At 43.6% G+C, this 17465-nt stretch overlaps 1 protein-coding gene across 10 annotated transcripts in view; it reads right to left on the minus strand.

Annotated features, from left to right (window-relative positions):
* LPP (LIM domain containing preferred translocation partner in lipoma) overlaps nt 1-17465 on the minus strand; it is a 449897-nt gene that overhangs the window by 346907 nt on the left and 85525 nt on the right. For 8 of the 10 annotated variants that reach the window (XM_073359049.1, XM_073359053.1, XM_073359048.1 and 5 more), the window contains one exon: nt 11821-11912. The gene's annotated coding sequence lies outside the window, so the exon portion shown is untranslated. Of the gene's footprint in view, nt 1-4713; nt 4772-11820; nt 11913-13010; nt 13204-17465 lie in introns of those variants that run through there. The other 2 variants (XM_073359054.1, XM_073359051.1) reach the window with 2 other exon arrangements.

Raw genomic sequence — 17465 nt, forward strand, 5'->3', positions numbered from 1 at the left:
CTAGCCCAGTATCCTGTCTTCCAACAGCAGACAGTGCCAGATGTTTCAGAGAGAATGAACAGATCAGGGCAATTATCATGTGATTCATCCCATCAGCCGGACCCAGCTTCTGGCAGTCAGAGGTTTAGGAACAGCCAGAGCATGGAGTTGTGTCCCTGACCATCTTGGGTTAATAGCCACCGATGGACCTATCCTCCATGAACTTATCTAATTCTTTTTTCTACCCAGTTATACTTTTAGCCTTCACAACATCCCCTGGCAATGGGTTCCACAGGACAACTGTGCATCGGAAAAAACAGAATTCACCAGGAAGAGGCTGTCTTCCACAACGTCACGTTCCCTTTAAAAATTACTTTATATACATTCATTCTCCTCTCCCACCTCTCAATACTAACAATAAGCTCGTAGGTTTGCAAGCACTGTTCACTCTAGGCCAGCTCCACCTCCAGTGCGGCTGGAAGCTTTCTAGTAACACTAGCCTTGCGTGTGGAATTAAGTGCTCACAGAACTCAGTTACTGGAATCCCTTCCTCACGCATTACTCAGATGACATGAATACACCCTCTTGCTTCATTAAAGTTTCATTGCAGGCATGTGACTAGGTTTTATCGGATACTTAATCGAAGAGGAGAAAAGGGTTTGTGTACAAGGAGTTCACATGCAAAGCTAGACAGCAACAGCCCTTTCCAGATTTTTTTTTTTTTTTTAAGGCATCCATTGTCAATTCCTTTACATCTGTCAGCGTTATCGGACTGCAGTAAAGGAGCATGAAAAACAGCCACAAAGTGCCAACAAAGCACCTCGGAGAAAAAACGGCCACAGTTCACTAACCCTGTGCTTCTCCTGATTATCCAGACAAAAATTAAATGCAAAATCTCACAGCCACCACATTTGCTAGTTCACTGCTAGCATTGACCTCAATGATGGCTTCATTGCTGCGTTTGCTGCTCCTCTGGGTTTGGCTGGCTGTTTTATTATAAATGTCTCTATGGATAGCAAAACAATATCAACGGAACTGAATATAAGAATAAACTATTCAGAAACCCTGGTTGGTGCTTCCTCACCAATCCCCTGTCCAACATACTCTGCGCTTTCCTTTCGATAACACAGATACATCTGAGATTTCATGTAATTTCAATCTATTTGCATTCTTGCTTGCCTGGGGCACTAAAATCATCTTTACAGCTCTTCCACTATTAAAACTTGTCCCCTCTGCTATTCTAGGGCCAGATCCTCAGCAGGTGTAAATCGACATTGCTCCACTGACTTTAATGAAATTACCCAAGTTTACACCAGCTAAGAATCTGTACCCGATCTCAACATTTTATGCAATCTTAATATTTTGTCCTTCTTGAACATTTTAGTCTCTGAGAGGGAGACGGGAATGTGAGTTCCGCACATAACCTGATGACAATCAACAGGCAGGTATATTGCACATTACGGCCAGATCTGCTAAGTGAGTCCAAAATGAAACTGCAGCAATTTAAAATCATAACCAAGAAGGTATTGGACTGCTCCTGTACACTTGTTCAGACAGATCACTCGGGGACAACGATATGTGCTGGTAACCTGGACCTCTAACACACAATATGTGGAAATGTCCTAACAATAAAAAACGTGGATCGCATATTTGAAATGTTACAGGAATAGCATGGGATCATAAGTTACTAGCGGAGTCAAAACTATCTGCTACATCATTCTTTCAATACATGAGACACCATGCCACATGGTTTTGATATGGTTTACAGTTGCCCTTGATTGAGCAGAGAGGGGAAGTTTGGGTGTGCCGCTTCTGAAAGATGGGTAAATTGACATAGCAGAAATTGATTCATAAAATATTTTAAAATGGGAGGAGTGAAAGAAGGAGATCAACCCTCATTTAACATAAACAGGTGTTTGGCTAGTACTGATAAGTCAGTCACTATTCAGAGCTCATACTTAGACTGCAAGCTCTTCTGGCAGAGCAGGCTATGTGTTTCAGATGCCTGGAGGTGGAGATTCCCTCATTCCACCTCAATATTTGAGTGCTTTCCTCTCTCCCCGTGTCAGAATGGTTTAGTTGTATCATCGAGCAGTCAGGCTAAAGGAGCTCATGCGTAGACAGGCATGGAACATTTTACAGCATAAAATTTAGATCCAGCCAGAAGCAGATTTTCAATCAGAAAATATTCCAGCTAAATACCAGCTCTCTGAGGTGTACCAGCAGAACATGGCTCTGAGACACCATGGCACTAAGTGTGCTACAGAAGCCTACAGACAGACAGATGGGCAACATTTCAGTTGGCCATAAATCCAAAGCTACATGTAGATCGGCATTTAGAGGTCGCCTCACGTGCTGAAAAAAGGAGGAAGTCTGATTCTCCATAGAAAAGCAGGCGACTAAGAAAGTTACTGATCACAAAGGAAAAGATACCAAGAAAACGAGCTATTTCAATGTGCTAGAAGCATGTGCACTTGTAAATGTGCAGTTCTGTAGACAGAGAGACTCAACTCTGCATTCCCACTTGGAAGAAAAAATAAAATAAAAAAAAAAATCTACTTTCCTGCCATCAATATTTCCAAATGTTTAGGCGTTGATTTTCCTGGAACTTGTTTGGGTTTTCAATATAGTTCTTCGCAAGACATCCCCAGATTCTTGAGATTTTTTCAAGTACAGCTCCCACAAGCTAAAAAGTAAGTAGAAATTCTTTGTTTCCTCGGGTATGTAACTGGAACATTTCTAGCACCTTATAAAAGATTGTTTGGTTGATCCTAACCATTCAAACATGTCTTTTAAGTCATGTAATGTACACTGTGAAATTTGCCATTTTGCTACATGAAAAGGGCACTGAAAGAAATCCCACAGCCTTCATGAAATGAGTGGGATCCTTAAGTATCATTTTTAAAAACCCCACAACACGATCAAAGCATTTTAGGGAACAGATGTTTCAAGCTTTACAAATTCCAGAGTAAGAATTTTGAAGGCATTTATCATTGCTAAATTCTTTGAGTCAAATTTTTTTCCTTTAGAGAAGTATGCATGCACTTCCCTCACTAAAGTTGATTGGAGGCGCACACAAGTATGTGTTTATTTGACTGCAGAAGTTGACCCTATAGTCCTCGAACACACAACTGTCCATCGCAATGGGTACTTCTTAGCTTTCACGACAGCTACTGTGATATGCAGCCTCAGGACCCTAAAATATTACCCATCCTGTAGAATGGACTGCATGTTTCTTTTTTAAAACAAGAGCTCCACATTAGTCAATGGGATTCAGCTCAGGAAACTCCCCTACAGCACCTCAAAGACCTCACACCATTGTGACATGACCTTCCTGTGAGGGGGACTGTCCTCAGATCAGTAAGACACTCTGGAGCGTTGGTGCCACCTGGAATACTCCCAGGTCTTGAATACCCAAAGAGTCAATGCCACAAGAAACACTCTTCTAACCTGAGAATAGGCAAGCAGATAGTGTCCCATCCTATTGGGGCTGGATTTCAACATAGCAATCCATGGATCTAGGCCCTCCATGCCTTATGATTGCCCCATTCTGCCTCTAGGAATGAAACTGTCAACCTTAAGAACAAATAAATAAGAGCTACCGTGGTTTCATACAGAAGCCCATCTACTCCGAAACATAGGCTGCTGACAGCCCACTGTCCCAGTGCTCCAAGCTCCCATGTGGCTCCCCACACTGGCAGATTTCAGTCCTCAGCTTCAAAGCCCCCCATGAGACTGGCTCAAGTTCCCTGAGGAACTTCCCTCACCCTGAGTGATCGTGACCTCCGACAGCCACTGGAAACATGGAATGGCCAACATCCAGGGTTCTGCTCATGCATGATACAGAGCTTTCTCAGTGACCGGTCCATGAATCCGGACTCGCTCCTAGATAAGATCGGGATGAGTATCAACCTCCGCACCTTCAGAGCAACAGGCAAAATCCATTTCAAGCAGCTGGCCTGTAACAATCCCACCAGTCAGTAATCCCAGGCCCAGCTGACTGGAGTGAAAAAAAATGGAGAAAAAAAGTCTGTCTGAGGCACTATGGTCCAGTAGGGCTCTGGGACTGTGAGTCAGGATACCTGGATTTTATCCCCAGTTCAGCTACTGACCCGTATGACCTTGGACAAGTCACTTTGATCTCTGTGTCTCTGTTTTCCCTCTTACCCCTTAGTCTCTGTTCCCTATTTGGCCTGTAAGCTTTGGGGCAGGGACTGGCTCTTACTCTGCGTGGGTACGGTGCCTAGCAGAATGGATGGGGCCTCCGGGCACTACCCTAGTCCAAATAACAATACTATTGTATATGCATGCTATATAATTCTGAAAGGTACTCAGGTAACCAAAGAGACTGATGGATTTCAAGGCTGGAAGGTACTGTTGTGATCATTTAGTCTGACCGCCTGCATAACGCAGGTCATTGGACTTCCCTGAATTAACTCCTGCTCCAAGTCTGGGCACCAGATGAAAAGAGACATGAGCATCAACAGAACAAGTGGCATTTGAAGGCTCCAGGACTGTTCAGTGGAACCTGTTCATAATTTTCACAGCTACAGTGAGAGCCCATTTGCCGTGAAGGCCTAGCGTGCCCGGAAACATGGCCAACTCTCCTTTGAGCGCCAAGTTCCCAGAACAGTCATTTGCGGCAACTGGGTTCCGTGTATGTCTGCATTTTCCCAGGAAGATTACCAATGTCAGTGTCTGAGTTGATATGAAAGTCTAAATATTGTACAGTACCAGATGGTTTCATAAGAGAGAGCCACAGAGCAGCACAACATTCATATCCATAAAGGGGCTGAAAGACAAAATTCATATTTAAACAGTAAGTGTTTTTGCACCCGAAAAGGGGAACCGAAATGATCAGTGCCTTTAAAATTTCACACATTCACAGAAGAGCGTGTTTGCAAACAGGGCTTCACAAGCTCATCACTTCTCTAATATGTACCCAGTTAGTTTCACCTGTTTCCATGGGCTCCCCTTCCAATTCCACAACCTGCTTGCACATCCTGTTTCACTATTAACAGCAGCTTCTGCCCTGGAGCAAATTTACCTTCACTTCTCCCTCATCAGGATTAGTTTAAACAAGGGGGGAGGGGGGGGGGGTTGAAGTAAGTGGTCTTACTCCGTTTTCATCCAGATCATGAGACGCCACTCACAATACACTGTGCACTTCTTTATCATTTCCTCACCGGTCTTCTTCTTTAAATGCTTTGACCTCACAGAAATAGTTCACAATGAAATGAATCTCCGTTGTCTCCAGAGCTAACATCCGTCGCCATGGTGGGGGACAGTGATCACTATATCAGAGTAACACAAGGTTGAGGGTCTGTCGATACAAGGGTAAGTCAACATGTGCTGAGATCCAAAAGGGGAGGAGTTTCTGGAGGCCGGGGTGAAAGAGTAGAGTGATCCCCAGGTTTCGATGGTGACAAGGAGTGGGGATGGGATGTAGGGGTGGGTGGAGGGACCCCAGAGGAGTCTAAGTAAAGGCACTCCAGGGGGACAATCCACAGAGAACGGGTAGAGAGGGAAAGAGGGATAACCAACCCCTGGGGGTGAAGGGAAGATTCAAAACAACGCACACACCAGTGAAGGAACTTTTAAAGAAGGATCCTGATTTTAGGAACATCACCAGTGAGAGAAGATGGGGTGGGGGGGCATCTGAAGCAAATGTCTTTCATTTCAACATCACCCCAAAGGATCCACAGCACTTAGAAAAGCACGTTTGAAAAATACATCTCTGATTTCCCCCACCCGCACTTTTCCAGCATTTCTGAAAGTGGCCAACTGGCAGCCCAGAGATGGAAATTTTCTATTCGATATCTTCATAAATGATTTGGATAATGGCATAGAGAGTATGCTCACAAAGTCTGCAGACAGTACCAAGGTGAGAGGGGTTACAAGTGCTTTGGAAGACAGAATTAGAATTCAAAACAATCTAGAGAAATGGTCTGAAGTAAATAGGATGAAATTCAATAAGAAGAAATGCAAAGTATTCCACTTAGGAAGAAATAATCAATTGCACAGATACAAAATGAGAAATGACTGCCTAGGAAGCAGTACAACAAAAAAGATCCAGATGTAGTGGATCACAAACTAAATACGAGTCCACAATATTGCACAAAAACCTGAACATCATTCTGGGATGTATTAGCAGAATTGTTGTAAGCAAGACACAAGAAGTAATTCTTCCGCTCTACTCAGTACTCAGAAGGACTCAACTGGAGTACTGTGTCCAGTTCTGGGCACCACACTTCGGTAAAGATGTGGACAAAAAAGAGAAAGTCCAGAGGAGAGCAACAAAACTGATTAAACGTCGAGAAAACATGACCTATGAGGAAAGACTGGAAAAAATGGTTTGTTTCCTCTGGAGAAGAGAAGGCAGCGGGACATGGTAACAGCCATCACCTACATAAAAGATTGTTATAAAGAGAAGGGTCATAAATTGTTCTCCTTAACCACCAAGGATAGGACAAGAAGCAATGGGGTTAAATTGCAGCAAAGGCGGTTTAGGTTGAGCATTAGAAAAAACTTCCTAACTGTCAGGGTAGTTAAGCCCTGGAATAAATTACCAAAGGAGGTTGTGGAATCTCTGTCATTAGAAGTTTTTAAGAGCAGGTTAGACAAACACCTGTCAGGGATGGTCTAGATCATACTTAGTCCTGCTTCTGTGCAGGGGACTGGACTAGACGACCCATTGAGCCCCTGTCCAGTCCCACATTACTATGATTCTATGAACACTATGAGCAGCAGCTGGCTCTCCTCACGTAAACTGGGCAAAATTCCTGTTTTCACCTAATGAGTTTTTCCCATTAGAACATTTTTATATTGGTGTGGGTGGGTGTAATTTTGCACACTTCTCCCATGTATGTGTATTTTTGCACCCTTCTTCCATGCTGGTAAATCATGACAAAAATTGATTTTTTTTTTTTTTTTTAGCAACAAAACCACCGGTGGAAAATGTGAGATCCCCCCCCACCTCTTTGCAATAAGCCTTTTTCGTGTAGGAACATCTGCATGTGCACACCTCAGTTAAATATTTCCTAGAAATGGACCGTTTCCAATTTCGTCATCGAATGCGAGGAGAAAGCAAGTGGTCAGTAATGTTGCACTCCACACACTGCACTCTGCCAATGCATGTCAGCTCTACTCTAGAGACACCTTGGACCAAGGGGGAAAATCTGGCTGCCTTGCCCATTCGCTCCCTACCCCCTCATTTTCTTAGACTGCCAGCAAAGACAACAAATCGGTCCAACACATAGAGCCACTTATAGGATATAGACACTGGTCCTCTGGGAACTGAACTGAGAACCAGCTAGCATTGCATAGCCTCCTTCCCCACAAGCACCACACCCACTTTAAAGAGAGTTTCACCCATATCCTAATGAGAAATGAATGACTAATCTTTTAAAAGTGTCTCAGGCACTGTCGAGGCAGGAACAGGCTGGCAAGCTGTCTAGGAGGTGAGCCCGCTCCTTCCTGAAGCAATTAACAGGTTTGGTTCTGCCTCCAGCCACAGCACAGAGGCTGATGACATCTGTGTAACTGTCATGTGCACCTCCGTGCAAAAGCATTTTCCAAAAAGAAAAGGAGGACTTGTGGCACCTTAGAAACTAACCAATTTATTTGAGCATAAGCTTTCGTGAGCTACAGCTCATCCGATGAAGTGAGCTGTAGCTCACGAAAGCTCATGCTCAAATAAATTGGTTAGTCTCTAAGGTGCCATAAGTACTCCTTTTCTTTTTGCGAATACAGACTAACACGGCTGTTACTCTGAAACCAAGCATTTTTCAGTGGCTCTCATGGTTCTCCTTAATAGCAAGGGAAATAATTGTGTTGAGGCTGGAGAAGGGGTTGGAACAGGGAAAAAACTGCCAAGCCACCCTAGCAGACATTAGAAGATTTTGCAGTCTTTTTGCTCAGAAGAGACACGAAACCCAAGTTAGTTCTATAATCTCCTCTCCACTACATGTGTAAATTCCTGGAGCTTTTACATAACAGGAAAAGAAGCCGTGACCAATTTTCAGTCTGTCCAATTTACCATTTTAAAAAAAAAAAAAAACCCTCCTAAAACGCTTTCCCTTTTTGTTTTTCTAAATAAAAATAATTTATAACCCTAATTCACTAATAAATACGCTGTGAACCTCTCCCTAAGTAAAAGCTTTTGATAACAAATTGCCTGTGCTAACTGCTATTTTACCACTGAATTTTTTATTGTTGCTTAAGCAGTACAATTATGCTAATAAGCCTGAGAGGATGGCATGCTAAAGTATTGAATGTGACAGACAGAATACTCAATAAAATGTTCATCTTACCTGAAAATTGGAATCAAAGAGCCTTATTAGTATTTATGGATAGGTCCTCTTAAACATGGTTCTTAAGAGGAATTCTCTATTCGTGCAATAGATGGGGCCTTTTAACGCGGCCATTTTCCCGTGCCTTCCCGTTAGTTCATTCAAAGTGACTATCACCCCCTGCTGCTAACGTTAATTGTCTCGTTATAGAAAAAGCAAAGCTTGCTGGCCGTTTGGGCCATGTAATATAGCCAGGCACTTGAACCCTTTCCTCTACACATCATATGCAGCAAGACTGTCCAAGTAGAAAGAGATCTACCTTTGACAATCACATCACCTGTGAAGGATGCTGTATGACTAAACTCAGCAGTAATGTCATGTTCTGCAATAATGCACCCGAGTGCTTTGACATCCTACTTTCCTCACTCGTCAGTTTCAGGTGAAAGGCAGGTAGGTCTGTCAAAAGGTTATTATATTACCCGTTACAATGCTTGGAGCCCCGCGCACACACATCACCCGGAGATCTGGCCCTCAATTATTAAAACTTAAGGAATTTTAAAACTCTGATTTTCTGTCGCTCAGTTCCAACAAGGGGGAGAGATCGTCCAGTTGCACTTCATAGATGCTTGCATTTTAGGTAGAGGAAGGAAGGTTTCCAGATTCTGGAGAACTTGGTTCTAAGACTGACCACCACTAACTTGCTGTATGACCTTGGAAAAATCACTTCACCTCTTTGTACCGCTGCTTCACCTCCCACCTTTTGTCTGTCTTATCTAGTAAGACTGTCAGCTCTTCAGGGAATGAACTGTCTCCTTATTATGCATCTGTACAGTGCCTAACCCAATGGGACCCTGACCTTGGTTAGGGTCTCTGGGCACTGCTATAGCACAAATAAATAATAGCAATACACTCCCAGCTTGTCCACTGCCTTCCTGTGTGACCCTGGACAAGTCACTGAGCTGCTCCGTGCCTCAGTTTCCCAAGCTGTAAAATGGGAATAACAGCACCTCCCCACCTCCCAGGGGTGTTGTGAGGATAAATACATTATCTGCTGAGCCACCTCACAAACATGAGTCAATTCTTGTCCAATATGTAGCGTATAAGGTTGCAAACACTGCAGATGAGTGGTTAAACCTACCCCAAAAGAATTGTTTTAACTGAATATTAGAAATAATTATTTTAAAAAATTCTATTAAAGGGTGTGGGTTTTTTTAAACCCAAATTATAAATTTTTGACCTACATTACCTGATATTTTCCCTTAAAAAAAACCCACTGGCTTGTGACTTCTGTGCTTTTGAAGGCTTTGGCTGTATTCATGGAACCACAGAAACTGGGCTCATATGCCATTAACTTCTCTCATTGGTAACCAAAAACTGACCTTGACCTCTGCATACTGTCTTTGTGGAACTGGTCAGGATGGAGCCATCTAGGAACTGTTTCTATGAACATTAAGAATGGGGAAAACCCAACCAACCGCCCATCAGTGTTCGGGATTCCCAAAGTGTTCACAGAACATTCATACCAACCTAGCCACACAGTGCTAGTCAAAACACACCAGGATCTGGTAGGGCTTTGTTAAGCAACAAATACAAATTGTGTTCACTGGCACTCAGAACAAGACTTCTGTTCTTAAGCGTGTGAAAGGAAATAGGTTTTCTTTGCAGGGTACAGAGATTAGAAGTATCCTGAGATATCTTCCTTTGTGGGCGTAGCAGAAATAGAATGGAAAAAAAAATACAAATTTTCAGTTGCAAAATCATTCACACCGTACTACAGAACTGACACCAACTAGGGTGCAATAAGCTGGAACTAAGGACTTCCTGGGTTATATTCACAGCTCTGGTATGCTTTGCTGTGTCTCCAAAGTCCAAGTCCATTGTCCAGTCATAGGGCTGACCTGCCTCTCATGATATATATCAGGCACTCGCGAGATTCTCAGGTGGAAGTCACGATGCACATGCAGTGAATCATCATCATCATCATGATGCGGAGTGAGCTTTACCATCACTTTACATGCTAGAGGGGAGACCTGGACGAGAGTTCAACATTGTTTTCTTTCACCAATGCAACAACATCAGAACACTAACATCTGCCCTGACAGGCAGATTTATGGAGCAGCCTTTGTAAATAATCTGACCCTGGCCAGCCCGAAAGGAAAGAAAAAGATTGGAAATCTAGCTGTATCACTGATGTGGCACCTCAGCTTATTAACAGTTCTTGCAATGAGGGGAACGACAACGTCTTAGATTTAATTGATTGTTCAAGATCAAAAAGATCAGGGGGTCACACTGTAAATTGTGTCCTTTCGTTGATGTATTTTGCTTTGAAGATCGAAGCAGAGAGTTGCCGGAGCTTTTGAGATGCCGTTAAAGAGCAAATGCATGCCAAGGTGACTGGGAAGGAGTCCCCTTTACAATTCCTGTCTCTCTCAGAGCGGCTGACAGATGCTTTCCCAAGCTCCTACCCCGTTACAATGAAATATCACAGTGGGATGCCAGCTGCCATACGGACAGCGCAACAGTAAGAGCATCCGACCTGTCTCCTGAACAGTGCATAGCACCTTTCCCAGGGTCTTGCCCATTTTAGTTGTATAAGCCCCAACCGATGGGGTTTCTTCCATCATGTGTATTTCTCTGACATTTAACCACCCGAAGAAGGTGAAATATAACATGATCTCCACCCTCTCTTGTTAGGATCTCTCAGTATAAGTGGCAGGACCACTCAAATTTCTCCCAAGCTTTCCTGGGTGACTCATGACTCCTGTGGGAGCAAGTGAGAGGTAATGGAATTTAACAGCCAGCTGGGGGACAAACCTCAAGACCTATCTGTCGGACACATCTTTCCTATAAAGGGGGTGCACACACACAAAAGCCTGCTTTGCCCGCTCTCAGAACAGGGCAAAGGAAAACAAGGAAGAATGAGACCGGAGAGACAAGAAGAGAAAAATGAACTTCTAACCCATCTCAACTGACTCTAGAGATGGGAAGGGAATAAGCAGGACTCGGTGCAGATCGTTCACCTGGATTATTTACATCTGGAAATGGGCTCAGATAATCCAACGTCTGGAGGAGTTTGCATTCGAGTCTGGACCACGGTGCTCAGATGCCAGTACACAAAGGAGACTGACAGAAATAGGGACATGCAGAACTGCTTAGTGCATCACAAAAGATAACCAAACTCCAAGTCAGGGTCAGTACTGTTTCTTTTTTATCCATTAACTCACATTATATTGTACGTGAATGATTGAGGACTGTGTTAATTATCCATGGGCTTGTAGTCCTCTCCAGCAGCAAGCGTTCGTTCAGGTAACAGGAACATTAAGGACAGCAGACCTATTGTTATGTCTAAGTCACTCATCAGACAAGGCAGACCTGTCAATCTAGGTATTAATTTAGCAATGTCTTTCTAATTACACGTGTCACGCCCTTCAATTCCTAATCCTGCAGGACAAGCTTGCAAAACTATCACAGAAATGTATTAACCGAGGCACAAAATCCACTTGTCCTCCCTTTGCCATGCTAATGGCTTTTTTTTTTTTTAAACACTTACCCCAGGCAAGCAAGAGATTAGGATATTGCAAGTCTGCTTTAGAAGAAGGAGCTCACATCCAACAGGTCGTACATTCACACTCCTCTGAATTTCTGCAAAAGAAAAGAAAAAGAAAGTTGTTGCTTTAGCATGGCAGAAAGGGGGATCACATGGGGAAACAGCATCCATCCTCCACTGTTTGTACCTTCTTCCACCCATAACATTAATCATAAGTAACATTCAAATAGACTGTTGAAATCAGCAGCAAAGAATGGCAGAGAAGGGCAATCTTGGGATTTAGCCGTACAATTCTCACCAACATTGATGGGCATTATGCAGAAAAATCCCTCTGCAAGGACCTAAAGCTGTGCCCTCGTATTTGGCTGCCTGAATGTGCAAAAAGCTTTCGTCTGTTCATGGGCAAAACCCAATTCACATCAGTAGAATTATGGGTCCCCCCCTAAAGCTCTATCCTCCATGACAAAGGGCTTGACTTGTCTTGATGTATTGTGACAACATGCCACACACATCAGATCACATCATGACATCATCAGCTGTACTGATCCTGAAGAGATTGGGTAATGCTTTTAATATTCTCCGAGCCCACGCTTACAAATTTGTGGGACGCACCCAGTTAAACTTGGGCCCGAAACTCAGGGTGGATGGAACCTTGCGTTATTTCTGTGCCCTTAAATTGATATCTACCTCCAGCTCTGCAAGACTTCTAATAAAACAGAATCTCCCTTCCAAACCGAAGGGCTTCCGTTCAATAAGGATTTTAAAAAAACTTGTGAAAAAAGAGGAGGGAAAGAGGTGAGTAGAACTGTACAGCACCAATATCCCAAAGTCTGTCCATCAGGGAGGATTGATAGTGTGTGTGTCTTATCTCCCCTCAAAGCTGCCAAACAAAAAGCAGTGGACAGAGACAATCAAGTCTACCAGGAAAGTATCTCTTGTTAAATAATACCCCTCCACACTCATCTACTCAAAATCCTAGGCCTCTACAGAGCAGAGGCTGCCAACAATACCAAACTGCACAGTGGCTTCGCAACACAGATACCTGTCCACCGGGGGTCAGACCTGCGAACCACCCAACCCGTGAATTAAATATACAAAGCCACGTCTCCAAGGGTTAAAAGGCCAATGCGCCAACCCAGTCATGTATCTCTTCCCTCTGCCTGCCCCCTTCTCTCTTGTGCCTTGTCTCTCACCAAGTTTTCACTGAAGCTGTTTGTTCTTTTTCAATTTCTCTTCCCTCCTTGGGTCTTTTTGCTTTCCTAGATCATTTTTCTCTTGCTGATGCCTACACTTTAGTAGGGGGATCAACTGCTGTCCGCACAGGAAAGTAACGTGGCCCCATTTGGCACAGCTATGAAAATAGAAATGTTTTTCCAGTGCTGGTGGTAGAAGATTAACAGCTGCCACAATACTGTCCCTAGCAAAATAACAATGCCAAATTCTTGCATCCCTAGAACTCTCAGCACTTTACACACAAGAGGTCAGTTTCATTATCCCCATTTTACAGATGGGGCAACTGAGGTACAGAGAGGAGACATTTCTTGCCCGAAGTCACCCAGCAGGCCAGTGGCAGAGGTGCCAATAGAATCCAGGTCTCATGAGTCCCATGCTCTATCCACTAGGCCATTCCCAGTATATGGTAACTATAGGTGGCATAGACTAACAACTTCCATCGATGTGGTGGCTTTCATCCTCAAAGATCCCAAAATGCTTCACAAACAATAGGCCTGATTCAGCAAGGTACCAAAACCCATGCCTAACTTCAAGCATGCATGCAGCCCTGTTGACAGGACCAGTGCCACCAAGGCTGAGCATCTTATCTCCTATCAACATCAATGGAAGTTGAGGGTGCATAGCAACTCATATATGCATGTAGGAATCACCTCAATCTATCACGGGAATGCAACCACATGCATGGAATATAGCAGCTCTTCAACAGTACAGACCAACAGGGAAGCACTGGAAGCCAAGAAGAATACTGAATGCAACTGAAATGGCAAAGGAATTAAGTTAAATCGAATGTGATCACCAAAACTGGATTTTGGCCCAGACACTAGGTTGATTTAGGAAAATTAAAAGAGGCATTTAAAAGTTAGAGAGGGTTCTTCCTCCGTCAATTCTTGGTGAGGCAATCACTGAAGCCTTCAAGCTCTGTGAGACAGTCTGGAAGAGAAAAAGGAGGCATAAACTTAAAAGGCATTAGACGTGATTAGCTGTCGGCTTTGTTCTTCAGAGTGCGTCTCCACAGTGGTGCTTGCTGCACTTGTACATTAGAAGCCTTTTATGTCTGTGGTGAAAAGTGGCCTTATTTCCTTTGATATTTTGGGGAAGCAGCATTTTAGTTTATAAATGTCATGCTGCAAGAAGTTACAAAACAGCAACAGAGGAACCAACACGTGCCCCAGTAAAACCAGATCCAGCTGTCTGTCCATTTATCACAGTGCCTGACAGTCCTATTGCTGGAAACAAAAACACTGAGACGCAGTGTGGTTTAGCCAATTATTTCACAATGTATTTAGGGCAGGTAAATGGATAGCGATCTGGTAATTCATCCAAGTCGGGTAGGGAAGGGCGCCCGTAGGGCCCCCGCCACATTGGTTGCAGAAGTTGAAAGGTGAGTAGTGAACGAGGCAGGAGATTACAGGAAGAGAAAGGATGATCTTCTGGTTAAGGCAGCTGAATGTCACCCTGGAGAACTCTATCCCTGCAGGTGCCACAGATCTCCTAGATGAGAGGCTGGGCAAGTGACTTAGATCATTTTCTGGGCACCCAGCTTGAAACACCTGGAGCAAATTTCCAGAAGTGCTGAGTGCTCGCAGCTGCAACTGAAGTTGACTGGAGCTGTGCTTTGACCAAAAAGTGCTATACAAATGATACCTTCTGTGAAAAATCAGGTCCCAGATGTCTGAGACTGAGCACCCAGAATTAGTGGACACTTTTGCCAATTTCTCATCTGAAAAATGGAGATAATACCACTGCCTAGCCATTGCAAAGGTACCTTCATTAACATTTGTGAAGCTTTCAGCTACTCCGGTGACAGTAGCATGGGAAAAAAGTTAATTTTGCATTCAGTGCAGGGTTCAGATGATATGCGTTAAATAAAGCCACATATTGAGCAATGAGGATAAAAAGAAATGTTAAGTAACTACCCATTCAACAAGCACCATTCATTCTGTGCACTCAATGAGTCCACGTCCTGGGGGGAAAAATAGTTTGCAATCATGTAGTCAAAGACTGTATCATAATAAGAGCTGTGCAAATAACTGATTTTTTGGTTTGCTGGCAGCTCTGAAAAACAAAACAAAATAAATAACTAAAAATGTGACTCAATCCAAGCCAAAACCAAAGCATGAACTTGAACTCTGACCTCCCTTCCCTCCCACACCATCCAGGTGAGTGCCCCAACCACTAAGCTATGGGGTATTCTGAGAGGGTCTCTCTCAATCCTTCCTGCTGAAGCGGTTCCATTTTGTTTAAAACACCTGAATAGTAAGAGAAAGAGTAAGAAGGACTCTAGAGACTGGCGGTTATAGAGCCACAACACCAAGCCACTGCCTCATTGAGCTAGTGAGGTAAATGGTAGCGGTAGTAGGCTGTTATCATCAACATGGAACTGCCAGTAGAGGACGACGACAGTGGGTTTCACAGCTATTTGCTGAAAGCAGAGGAACGTGGAGACTCAGGAATCTTGGGTTCAATCCCAAGTTCAGGAGGGGCCTTTGTTATAGTTGTTATAAACCCTTATTATGTGCACCCTCTCCCAGGCTGTCCTCCACCCTCTGCCTCCCACCCCTCTGCATTCCAGCCAGGCAGTTACCTCCTTCTCCACATTGGTTGGGAACCAGTTGTGGGGACATCAAGAGCACAGAAGAGAGCCTCACCGGCTTTCAGTTCCAGCACCTATTGCTCCAACAGCAACCAACAGCCAGGAGAAGCAACTGCAGAACAAGTCCCTCTCCGCCCCAGGATTAAGCATGCTCGGAACACACAAAACGCTTGGAGAGTTTAGCTGCCAAAGTCTAAACAGTCTCCACTGGGCACACGCAAAAAGATTTTTCAGGAACTTATAACTCGGCCAAAATTTCACCAGGAAAGCAAAAAGCACAACTCGGATACCACGATGACCTCCCTGCTGAATCTCCAAGTCCCTATCCCACAACGTAGATTCCAGAGCTTCTCAACAAAATGGTTAGGAATTTTTTTAACCTGGACAAAACAATCTCTTTTTCCCCTAATCTCATCTTCAGAAACTGCTGACCTGTTTTAACTGAAACTTTAAGAGGTGAGAGAAAACCAGCCTGAAACAGAGAACTGGCATGAAAAAATTGAAATCAAATGGTGGAAGTTTGACAAACTTATGAGCAACCGAAAAAAGAGTCATATAATGAAAAGTGTTCAGCAATATTAACTCTGGGTGTAGTTACCAGTTCTGTCTGCAACATACTCTGACAACATCTATTGTATAGTATGATAAAACAGCTACTGTGTTTACACTGTACTTAACACTGACACATATCCAATCTCTGGAGTGCAATACCGTTGTTGGTAACAGCTCACAGACCATTACACAATAGTTTCGGGCAGGAAATAAAGAATTCTGCACCCAGTTGAACCTGTATGGGATACTATAGGTAAACACATCATAACTCATGTGAAGTGAAATTTGGCGAGGACCCCAGGCATAACCACCCTAACTTGTAAAAAGCTATGGGACGTTTAATGACAGCAATTATCAGGCGTGGTTTTTTAACTAGTCCTCTGAAAAGCTGCACTGCCAACACCACACGCACCCGCCTCACTTTCTCTTCTGGACAGGTCTCTCTGAGTTAGTATAGAAACAGCAGCACTTGCTGAGTCGTCATTCCCAAGAACCTCTCCCGCAGCTTCGGGCTCTCAGAGTCCAACATCCAACTACTGGCCAGGCTTATCCCTGCTTAACTAAGGAACAAAGAAGAGCAAACAACTGCCCAGGCCGCATGGCTGAAGACCAAAGCGTAGCACACAATACAACAGTCACACACTGCTAAATCAGTGAGGGGTCACAGAAGAGAGACACGAATGATTAAAGGATTAGAAAACCTGTCTTACAGTTAGAGCCTCCAGGAGCTCAATCTATTTAGCTTAACGAAGAGAAAGTTAAGGGGTGACTTGATTGCAGTCTATAAGCACCTACATGAACAAATATTTAATAATGCGCTCTTCAGTGAAGCAGAGAAAGATCTAACATGATCCAAAGGCTGGAAGTTGAAACTATACAAATTCAGACTGGAAATAAGGTGTAATTTTTTAACGATGAGAGTCACTAACCCTTGGAACAATTTACCAAGAATTCTCCATCACTGACCATCTTAAAATCAAGAGCAGATGTTTTTGCTAAAAGATCTGCTCCAGGAATTATTTTGGGGCAGTTCTTTGGCCTGCGTTACCCAGGAGATCAGACTAGATGATCGCAATCGTCCCTTCTGGTCTTGGAATCCATGCCAGCAAGACCTAGAGTTACCCACAAGGCTTACAGACAGACCGCTCAAAATTAAAATCTGCTGCTCACTTCTGTCACTTCTATAGTGCCTGAAATTTCACACAAGGAAATGGTATTGAAAGAACTAACGCCGAGCAGTGATCAAGTCACCTCTGCAGCTTTATCTGAA

Source organism: Lepidochelys kempii, chromosome 9 (genome assembly GCF_965140265.1).
Source record: "Lepidochelys kempii isolate rLepKem1 chromosome 9, rLepKem1.hap2, whole genome shotgun sequence".
NCBI classification, from domain to species: Eukaryota; Metazoa; Chordata; order Testudines; family Cheloniidae; genus Lepidochelys; species Lepidochelys kempii.